The sequence below is a fragment of the Phlebotomus papatasi genome, chromosome 2, assembly GCF_024763615.1.
Source record: "Phlebotomus papatasi isolate M1 chromosome 2, Ppap_2.1, whole genome shotgun sequence".
Taxonomy (NCBI): Eukaryota; Metazoa; Arthropoda; class Insecta; order Diptera; family Psychodidae; genus Phlebotomus; species Phlebotomus papatasi.
Window position 1 is genome coordinate 46,985,036 of NC_077223.1, and position 12,249 is coordinate 46,997,284.

A 12,249-nucleotide genomic window follows, 5' to 3' on the forward strand; every position below is an offset into this window, starting at 1 on the left:
TTTTGACTTAGGATTGGATAATCAGAGTAAATGGTCCATTAGAGTCTGATAAGCTAATAAAATTGCTTGTTATTCATGATTTTGAGACTTTCGGGAACTGGGCTAAACCTTTAGTTTGAAGACCGCTATTGAGTGCCCATATTTGTTAAAGGGGTCTCAGTCAAAATCCCGAATGGGTCAAAATCCCGAAAGCCAAAATCCCGAATTCTTAAAAGTGTCATAGCTACTTCCGCGATTGCACTCGCGCTTGCTGGAGGCAAAGGGAAATCTTCTGTGTCTTAGGAAATTATTCTAAACATTTTCCTCCATATAATTTCATCCCTTTCAGGATTTCGAACATTCGGGATTTTGGCTTTCGAGATTTTGGCCGTTTCGGGATTTTGGCGTTCGGGATTTTGGCTGCCACCGTTGTTAAACTACTACTTAAATTTTATGTTATTATATTAACCTTAGTTCTAGAGAGGAATCAGGTTGTAGTATATTGAAAAGAAAATTGTGATACCATCTCTACTGATCTTCTCCACTGTTATGTGAGACATAAAATTAGTTTATTGAATTATCCGTAGGGACATGACGAAAAGTCTCAGGAAGATGAAGTTGATTCAAAATCGCTTTTTTCAAACGTGCATCAACAATATAAAACAAAGTCTGAAGGGGAATTCTGTAACAGTATGACAATGTCATAAAACAAATTTAAGAATTTTTATGTGCGTAAATTCGGAAAAAAATAATTGAAAATCAGATTTACATCACTTACTAATAGCTTCATAGAGCTTCTTGCAATGGCTATTCGATGCTCATTGGTCTTCAGTGTTGTCCTACTCCCATGTGTTATTTTCTCACGAAAATTTGTCATATGACATTGTCAAATCGTTACAGAATTCCCCTACTGGTTAGTTTTCCTTACATATTTTCTTAATAATATAATATTAATTCATTATCCCAATAATTGGAAAGTAATTTATGCCTGATACCGCCCCGTTATCCGCTATACCGAGAGAATTTATCATCCGATCTGAAATCCGTTCGTTACCGTCTCAGCGTTTTTAACCAGCCTCAGAAGATAAACGACAGAAATGCTTCTTCACGGTTGAATGAACAAAAATGTTCCTGCATTAATTACGGACAAAAGTTGTATAAAAAGCTATTATGAACTAGTTATTATACATTTTACGAGAAATTCATAAACTTACACAAGGTTTTACGAAGATTTAAAAAAAAGGTTTTCTACGTACAGTAGAGTCTCGCTATAGGCCATATTTGGTTCCAGATTTGACACTTGGGTCAAACTATAGTCTATGTCATTTTTTAAAATTATCAACAACTTTTAATATTGAAATATTTAAATTGCTCTATTACTCAATTAAAGTTGCCAAAAATATTAAAATATTTATGACAACATTGCATGTCGCGTACTAAAAAACATAACCTAACTTAAAATCAGTGTTTTGAAATCAAAGGTCGATAAATTGTGGACTTTAGAACAATGGCCTATAGCGGGGTTCTACTGTATACATTTTTATGTAAAAAAATCTATATTAAACAAATTTTAGAGAATACGATATATTTGTTCAATACAAAAGATATTAAAACCATCATTTTAATCAAACTAACAAAATTTGAATAGCAAATTTTGCCTGTTTTTTCTTTTTTTTTTTGCTCGAAAGCGAACTTCCTCTGACTTTTTATAAGACAATCATCAAATTTCTGTGGGTGTATCGTATTTCAGCAACACAAATGGTAAAATTTCACAAAAAATTCCATAAAAGATCAAATACCTTTAGTCAAATTTTCATATTCAAATCCATGATTGATTTGTTGTGATAGAAAAAGCATCTAAATTTCATCATTAGTGGCATCTTAAGAGGCACCATCCAAGAGAGAGGCATCTAATCTCTCTATTAAGGTGTGATGTAAATTTAGAAATTATCACCCTCTGAATTCAACTTTAAGATTTATGAGGGTTTTAAAAGAAGTGATGACGAGTTGAACAACCAACTATTCGTGCTAACACTTCTTTCACCTACTCCCATAGGAATATTCATGCACTATCCACCTACAGGAAGAGTACGAAACTGAATATAATTCCCACAGAAGTGCCACAAGAATTTGCTGAAACCATCGTGTGGCTTGATGAAATAATAGAGAAATAATTGGTCAGGAATTAGTTTAAAATTTAAAGAATAGCAAATTGTGAACGTATTGAATTTGAAATCACTGATTTTTTCTAAATTACACCCACTCACTGTTTCTATAAAATGACTTAATATTTTTTTTGAAAAATACATTTAAAAAAAAATAACTAATAAATTCATGAATTAAGTGACACGAACTCTAAAATGCCGTTCGTGATCTTGACTTGAGTTTGGAGTCTCGAGAAATCTCAGCCACGACAGCGTCTCTCAATGTGAGAATTGTGGGAGAATGAGTTGACTTCGGTGGATGTAAAAGGGGCCCTATTGTTATCAACAAAAACGAAAAGATCAATTTCTCTTTCGGAATGATTGTGCGCGAGCCGGAAGGCATTTACTGCAATCGAAAGAAATATTCTACACTCAGAGAAAGTATCAATTAGTTATTTATTGAAAAGTTGTTTTTTTTTCAACAATGACTTAATGTTCGATGAATGGTTTGCATTTTTGATTGTGATTGATCATGTCATGCAATAAATCATTTTCAAATCAATTTTCATATTTTAGTAAAAACCCAATGGCATAATACTTTTTTTTTGTTAAAAAATAATTACAAGATTAATAAATTATTACTTTTAGCCTGTGTAGGTGAATATTACGCTCATATATAGAGCGTTGATTTTCAATAATTTTTTTCTAATTGTTTTTCAAATTCAAAAGGATAATCAATGAGAAAGAAAATGTATTATACCTAATTATTGAGGCAAATCTGAATTTATTTGAAAGGTCTTGGAATTATGAATGAGTTTTAATCCGTTCGGAAGTATGAAAAAACGCTAACGGATCTAGGGTAATATGTGGTATTTCTGGTCAAGGTGCTTTTCGGGATACAATATGGGTAAGGTAAAGTACCCTCTAGTCGGGCGGTTTCTCAACTCGGCCAGTTGAATTATTTAACCAATTTTTCAACGTTTTATAGTCAATTTCTATGAAATTTTCACTGATTTACGTTATATATAATATAATACACCTTCTAATGTTAAATCGGTAAGACCATATTAAAACAAATCTAAGTAAATTGAATAAATAGTCGCACTGGCCGAGTTGAGAAACCGGCCGACTACAGGGTACTTTGCCTTACTTCTGGACTCATCAAAAATCCTCTAAATATTTATTTTCTTATTATTTTTAAGTTCTATGTGAAATATTAAGTTCTTTACGTATCAGATAAATATAAAACTTCTGAAATTTTATTTAATTTAAAGTGTAAAATACGCGTGTATTCACAGAGATAAATCCGAAAAGTCAAAATAACATTCCGGAAATATTAATTTTACCCTGCAGTATTGATCCAAAATCGGTGTAAACATTACCCTTTTTAGATGTATTAGGGGTTATAGTTACCATTTTTCATGTTAATTTTACCATTAAAAAAAAGTTAATCGCACCCTCTTTTTATTCTCATTTATTGTTCAGTATCACATTCCACTTTTTACAAAACCTTCAGTGTGGTCAATTTTGCAGATGTCAATACAAACAGTGCTGAGTTTTTTCGATTTAAGCCACTTTACATGTGAAATTTAAACAACATTTTTATGGAAGAGTGAAGTTTAGACCTTCTACTTAAAGATAAACAAGCAGGCTCAGTGACATTTATTTGCTTAATAGCGATTTTTGTCTGTCCCGAAATACCCAATAATTGTCCCGAAATAGACCATTCTTACTTTTTTACATTTTTTGCTATTTTGAATAAAAAATTATCCATTTTTCGACATTTTTCGGTAAGAATCTTATTCTGGATAGAATAAGGAACATAAATATTTGTATCAACAAAGAAAAAAAATAATTTGAGAAGTCTTTAGGGTGTTTGAAATTTGAAAGTGCTAAAAAATGTCCCGAAATACCACACGTTACCCTACTACCGACAATTTTTCCTCTAAATTCACTTGTTCCTGTGCAAATTTTGGTGTTCTAGAAAACTTTTACAACCGATTATGAACCGGTTACTTTTCTTACCACGTAGTGGAAAAAATAGTTAAAGACGTGAACCGGATTACTTTTCCCATAAGTTGAACTTTTAAACCTTTTTGTTCTGCATCTAGACCAGATGTGAGCAAGAACTGTTTGAAACCGAACAAACGTCAAATGAAAATTCTACGTCAATGGTCAAAACGCTGCCAGGACGAACTTATTTTGACATTTATTCGGTTTGAAACGGTTCTTGTTAACCTCTGATCTAGACAATTAAAACAATACTGTTAAAAACAAAAAGGGTCAAATTAATCCTTTTCGAAAGGATGGATCATATTTGAACCTTTGAAAGGATCACTGTCTCTTGAAATTTTGTATGCAAATTTATCACTTTAGATTATGTTTTATCGCGAACTTATTGCTGATACCATATTTCTCTCATCTGAGCGAACATCAAAATTGAGTTTATCACTGTTTTTGTTCGTTTATTCCAGAGGTTAATAAGTGTCAAAACAGGGACACTTTCAAAGGATCCTCGGTGATCCTTTCATTTTTACCAGTTAGATCAATTTGACCCTTTTATTTTTGCCGCAGTGTACCACTTAACGTATGTCATAGGAAAAGATCTTTAGATCTAAAAGGCAAGAAATAAACTGAAATCTAATCTAATATTCTACTCTGAAAAAATGTCGTGTTAAATAAACAAATGGATTTTGTTGAAATTTTGTCAAAAGGATTTTATTTACCAATTTGACAAAACTTTTTCTTGCATTTTATATGGAAAAACACCCTTTTGACAAACTTTTAATAAGATCCAGTTGGCCGCCGATTTGACAAAACTTTTCCATATTCTGTATGGAAGAACATCCTTTTTACAAATTTGTCTTGTTAATTTGACAAAACATATTTTTCGGAGTAGTTAGGGAATACAGCATCAAAGTCACAATTCGATCATCTTGCGAAGCTGAGACGCTTTTGCCACCCTTTCTACGTTAGATTCAATTTGAAAATTAAAACCAAAACCGAAAAAAATGTTTTTTCAACATATTTTCCTATTTTGTATTTAATTTCTACCAAAAAACAATCTTCTGGTTTTCCCAAGGTTCACAAAATATTTGTGTATTTTCTGTGGGAACCTCAGATAAAATCATTTTTTCTCAGTGTAGATGCATGTTCTTTGATACCATGAATATAAAGAGATGGAAACGAAGTAATTTTTCAGTGGCATTTATCTATTGGGATTGAAATTTCCGGCAAGTGAAGAGGTCTTTTTGAGTAATTGAAAGTGTTTCATAAGAAAATTCACTCGATTAATTTATAATGTGTTTGATGGAGAAAGATTTCAGCTAATATACAATTTCATGCTGTTACTCCAGGCAATTCCTCAAAAGTATGGATGGAAGTGTTTGTGCATATTCTCATTTGCAGACGAACTTTATTGGGGCATCCTCGAGTGGGAATGAAGCATGGAGTTATATTACAAACATTTGTGCACTTCAATAAGGACCATTGAGTTTTAATTTTAGAAATTGGCAGACTCTTGGAGATGCTTGACTTTTCCATGAGAAATACAGGAAATTCCGCAACAATTCTTTTGCAAATCGACGTCTGCATCCGCGAAAAAGTGCCTCTTCTCAGAATGTCTGATGATGGTTAGAAAATGAAAGAAACTCATTGTTCTCGCAAGACGACGCGGTTATGCAGATTATAGGCAGATATAGATTTCAAGGAGGAATTTCAAATGTCCAAGGAAAACTGTTAACTGATTTTTTACGTTCGTGAAATTGATGGGAATATAATGGTGTTTCACGTTAAATTATTTGTTAACACGAATTTAATTTTTTTTTGTGCATGATGTACATCAAATGAACATGTGAAAGGTAATTTAATATATCAACTTATTCCCCTGTTGTCTTCATCGGTGAATGAAAACATACATTTTTTCCAAAAAGTCAAGACTTTTTCCTCAAAGCATTAAATCACTTTATAACAACACAAAAAAAACAGTCTTTTATTTGAGCACAAAAATTAGATATTTGTGTGAATTTTTAATTCTCTCTTGCAATCTCATGATTTCAAACACTGAATCACAATGAACTTTCATTTGAGATACAATAAATAAAGTGGTTTTTCTTTACACATCAGACGCTGGTTTGATAATCCGGTCAAATATTGAATTTAATTGAGAGGAATTTGATGTCTTGAATAACAAATAAATTTAGATTTTATTTCTGGAGAAAATATCTCTATATTTTGTCGAATAGATTTTTTTTTGGGACAGCTCATAATGAGATTTATAGGAATAATCATGCAAATTCTCAATAAAAAAAAACATTTCCATTAAAGCGGAAATTCTAATTCTTATGTCTCAAGTGCCATTCAAAATCTCAATTCACCAGAGCGACTTTCAATTAATCTCCCAGAGTCGAAAAATGGAGCCACGAACAAGGTCAAGCCAGTCGCTTTAAGCGGAAAAATGTCCAACGGCAACAAAAAAAGGAGATCACAATCTAACGCATTTATTTCTTCATCTCTGTTGGATGATATTTAAACTCACATCAAGTGCAGCCAGAAGGAATGTAACATGACACTTCTTAAAGGCACAAGAATATTCCCACATTGCAGGCTCAAGCCACCGAGAAATTTGGAAGGAAAATTGCCCTCTTTAGAAAGTCATTAAAAGAGAGACTGTTAAGTGATAAATAATATCTTCTTTCATTGATAAAGTTGGTGGCAGCCATCAATAAAAAAATTTACGATATGCACTTTAGTTTGGAGGTTTTCTTTCAATAAAACCAGTATCCTCGAAATCCAAAAAATAAACAACACAAAGAGTTTGATTCAAGCAACTCTTAATGCAATCAAGGTGCAAAGATTGACTGATGGTGTACCAAAGTTAATGAAATTCTGACAAAATGTTTCACTTAAGATAGTGCAAAAAATGCGAATTTTTAATGAAGAACGAGGAATTAACTTTGATTTTCGTAATCAAGCTCTCACGTTTTTAGAATTGTCATATAATCCGCGTTATGAAAGATAACCATCTTTTCTCCATTTAAGACAGAAACGACAGAAACACTGTTATGCCGTAAATGACTTTATCTTAGTTATTTCTTTTGTGGAAAAACTTTGAACAAAAGTATTTAATAAAACAAAAGATTATTCACCTAGAGACATAATATTTTACTTAAAATTTTTAATATAAACAAAATTATGTTTTGATTATAGAGTCAGGAATTAATTAATTAATTGAATAAATAATATTTATTCAACGTAAGACAAATTATAAATACTTTTTTTTATATGTAACACAATTTAGGCTACCAGTAAAATTTTGACGTTGTAGTTAAAAAAATTTCTTTTTGATCAGGAAAACATCTGAAACATTTTTATTTAAATTATAGTCCATTGAGTTTTGATCTTATTTAAAAAAAAAAATGTAGTTTTCTCAAAAATTCCATGTCGATTTCACTGATTTTCATGCTCTGAATTGACATAATCTTTATTTATAACTTTTTTATATTATCGGGTGTCAATGATTTCCCCAATTTGCACATTTCAAAATTTTACTAGGGGAAAGCGCGCTACCTTCGGACAATTCTAGCTTCGAACAAGTCGTTTTTTCTATATGTTTTTTTTTAATGAATTTGCCCCATTATAGTATTACATTTTAATAACTAGACCACTGAAAAGCCCCCGTGGGTCAAATCCATTAAGAACATAGAAAAAAATGAATTGTTCGAAGCTACAGTCGTCAGAAAATAATGCGCTTTCCCCTATGTAATTCCTTTCTGATTTTTCTTGCAATATAACAATTATGTTTATTTTGAGTAAAAATGAAGCTTTCGCGATAAGAACACATGTTTAGTTTTAAAATTATTTTTCAAAAGTTAACATTGTCAGCATAATACAGTACAAATAATTTTATAGAGCTAGATATCATGGATTATTATTCCTATTATGAAAATTCAGAGGAAATATCTTATATACACATAACACAGTGAGGAAAGATACAGGGATAATCGTTGGTTTGTTTTTTTTTATCACGATTATTGTTGTAAGGTTATACAAATATACGCTTACACCAAATATGCAGAAAGGTGTAATCTATTAATAAATAATTTTAATATTGTGTGAAATGAAACTAAAATGTATAAAGGATAGTGAAAATAAGGTGTACGGAGGTGGGTACTTTGTTTTACGAACGTGAGCAAACCAGGGCAGCTTTGTAAAAATTGCCACTAAATTTTTATTTTCCTGTAGACAAAAATCAAAAAAGGGTTCCAGGAATTTTGCGAGGTGGGAATACGAATCTAATAAGAAAAAAATCTTTTTTTTTAATAATTGTATAATTTATAATTGATTCGACTTGTGTGATTCGGTGAAAAGTCATGAAACTGTCATATAATTATCCGTACGAAGCTGCAAAAGGTTTCCCTAATTTTGGAGGTACAGTGCCCGCTTTGTATTCCGGATGATTGCGAGGCAATATGACAGATGTCCGCTTCGTAATCTGGATGGATTTTTCGAATTTGTTCATCGTCTCGAAAATATAATACAAGATTTTTTTTGTAGAATTAGTAATAAAAGTTTTAAAGAAGATTAAAAAGACATAATTAGAGTATTCTATGCTATTATACTTCATTTATTAAACAAAAACTTCACAAGATAATTCATTTTCATTGGTGAACAGACATGCATACATAACCTCAAAATTATTTTATATGTAACCGTCGAGAACTCGTCCGGATTACGCCGATCCGGATTACAGAGTGGGCACTGTACTGACACAAGCCTGCTTGGAAAATATGGGATATCGTTTCCTCATATACGGGAAACTCTTTCGTTAACTCTGGAACTTCCTCAGAAACCCGGAAAATTTTAATGAGCAATCGGGAATCAATGAAAATTTTGGTAACTATTCTCAGAAACGGTAAGCTAGGACATTCTCGAGAATTCGAGAAATGCTCCAGATCTCGCGGAAGGCGAACGCCCCTATATAACTCCGAAATTGTTGGGAAAAGCGGGAAATTTTGAAGATGCCAGAGAACTCATGAGAATGCTAAAAACACTTGGCAACCCGTGGATGCCCCACCAAACCGGGAAACATTCGTGCATTCAGGGAACTCGAGAAATTCTCGGAAATATTATGAATGGAAACTTTATGGAACTAAGAAGGTCCCTGGAAATCGTCGGAACCGGGTATATATCTTTAACATGCGGAAATATTGACAACTACACAATTGTGTAATTTTATACACAAATTTTACACATTGTGTACACAAAAATTACACAAATATGTAAATTTACAATGAAAATTATATTAAAACATCCAATAATTTTTCCAATGTATGTTTCTGTTAATAAAATTGAGACATTTTGGGACATTTTCTTTCACATTTCTGAAAACTAAAATCGGAATAATTGATTTGAAAAATCGAATCTTATTAATAAATTATAATTTTTATTGGTTTTCTTTGTAAATTAATTTCAGAGTTTCTACATACAACCATGGAATATTGTTCAAAAATTTAAGTTTAAAAATGGTAAGAGAATATGCAATTGTTTGGTTGAATTCTGAAATTTATGGATTCAATATTACTCAGGAGAGAGTTATTAAATTCACAGTGGTGTACAGTTTTTGAAGATTTTTCATATAAATTTTGGAAGTGCCAAAATGGAAATTTATAGGAAAGAGTCGGAAGCGATATCCATAATAATTGATATTACTCTTAATTTAAATGATATCCAATTTTTTGCAAAATATTTATGATGTACACTTTTCTTAAATTCGTTCGTCCCTTGGAATGATTGGAGCTTGTGGAATTTCAAGCATGGAGTTTCACAAAATTCTAAAATACCAAAATTTATTCATGAAAATGTATGCTAATTTTAAATTCAGTCTCGGAGCTGAACTTGTGCAACATCGAACCAATTCTTCGGCGGAAGATTTTCGATGACGGCAATTGAGTTTGCTAATAAAAGAGCACCAAGTTCATCGCCCTTTGATCCAACTCGAACTCATTTTCGGTGTGAATTTCACAAGAATCTCGCTTGACTTTTAATTTCTTTTATATCGTCTCTCGTGTTTGCATTTTGTGGCTTTTCCAGGACGTTCGGACATTGTGCAATTGATGGCATTTGGAAGTCGATTGATGCAAATTAAATCGAGTGGTGATTTCAGAGACATTGAAAGCGTTTTTTTGTGATTTTAAATGCAAAAGATGATACTCACTCCTGAGACTGCCCGATGAATCTCAATATGATGATTTTGCTAATGGAGTAAAATCACACGAAGAAACTCTCGAAATAACCGTTTCACAGATTCACAGGTGAGGTGCGTATAACTGTTACTGTCACTTCTTGGTAAATAGCCAGATGGTGATCCAAGACGTTGGAAATTGATGATGATGGTCTCTTTTGATGCTGGGAAAATTCAACCCAGAAGAATATATATATTGCTAAGCACAGAAATTTTCAACAAAATTTGGAGACACTCGTGAACCCTCAATAGTGTTAAAATATCAACTGAAAAAATCTCTTGCTCAACTACTTATCAACTTTTTCCCGTGTACGCTTCAATTAAGCCCCTTTCTCACTCACGGCTTTTTCTCTCTTGGCTAAACCGCTGGAAGTAGGTTAAAGTGGATTTCGAAAACGACGATCTCGCCCAAATGGACAACACTTCTAGAAAGCACTTATTGCAGATAATCTGATAATTTTGCAATAGAACTTCTATTTCTTTAGTGGATATCTATATATTGTTCTTCTTCATCTCGCAAAGCACACACAATCGCTAGATCTCAAATGGACAAAAATTTCTTTAAAACCGACCCGAAGACCACCAAGTACACAAACGGAGTCATCGACTGAAGAACTCGAACTGATCGCAGTGGAAGTTTCTTCACTCAGAGCCACTCTCGCGAGTGCATGGAAGAGTGGGAATGAGTGGCAAGAGTTGAGGAATTTTTCTTTGATTTCTTGAAAGTTTCGAATAAAACTGATTTTTATTCCTGAAATTTTGTATGGACTCCATCACATGGAGTGACGAGCCGTTGGTCGTCAAAAATGGGGCAAAATGTAACAAAACGGACTTTTAACGAGCTCCTAGAAGACCCGCTAGAAGATTTTTTATAATTCTTGTAGCAAATTCGTCACTGTACGTCTACAAATTTGCCAAAAACAATTTTTATCTATATCGAAAAAATAATGTTTTTGGAAGTATTTCCTGAAAATTGATTTTGTGAAAATTTTTAAAACCACAGCTGCAGCAGATTGAGCCGTATTATGGTTAAAATAATAATAATAATAATGCTGGCACAACATTCCATGAAGGAACTAGGCCTTCCCGCAAGGGGATTTCTAGACATGCATTTTATTTTTTCTTGTACGGGATGAGGTTGTCTGTCCAATGCCCGCGGAATCAAGTTCAGTGAAGCTCACTGGATACAATCCGAACACCTTTAACGCCAGAAAAATTCCTGGTGACCTAAAGAGGATTCGAACCCGGGACACTTGCATCATAGAGCGAGTGCTCTACCACTTGACCCATTGAGTGCCCTTACGGTAAAAATGGTCAGTAATAAAAAAAATTATTAAAACAAGTAATTAAAAGTCGTGAACTGGTGAATGCATAAAAGTAGTATAATATTCTTGGAAAAGAAAAAATTAAAGAGTTGGGAACCATCATGAAATTATCAGTTTGAGTTGAAAGTTTTTCCAACCATTTTTTTTTTTATTTTTAACTCACTAGAATTGATTTTCCAATTTTTTTTCTGACCAAATTTAATTTTCTATGCCTCTGACTAACACACACATTTTAGATCAGGAGGATTATCGTGAAATCAAATTGCGCATCACTTTCTTTCTCAAACAATTTGAATATTATGTCTATCCCAATCCCACTCTTTCGCACTCAAAACTAAATTGAATTTGTTTTTTTTTTTAAGTCCCAGGCACAGCTTTCAGATTGGTAAAATTTCCTGAAATCCAAATTTCTGTTCTTTTCTCTCTTAAAAGATTTGCATAAGTCTATCCTACTGATCCTACTATGTCGGACTCAAAATTGGACTGAACTAAATTTAATTTGTTGTGATGTTTAAAAGAAGAAGAATAGCACGAAAGAGGAGAATAAACATATGCAAAG

General features: G+C 32.5%; 1 protein-coding gene across 1 annotated transcript in view; it reads right to left on the reverse strand.

Annotated features, from left to right (window-relative positions):
- Nucleotides 1-10,989, reverse strand: part of LOC129801346 (uncharacterized) — a 51,119-nt gene extending 40,130 nt beyond the window's left edge. Inside the window, exon 1 of the mRNA XM_055846284.1 lies at nucleotides 10,339-10,989. The gene's annotated coding sequence lies outside the window, so the exon portion shown is untranslated. The remainder of the gene's footprint in view (nucleotides 1-10,338) is intronic.
- Nucleotides 10,990-12,249: the final 1,260 nt, after the last annotated feature.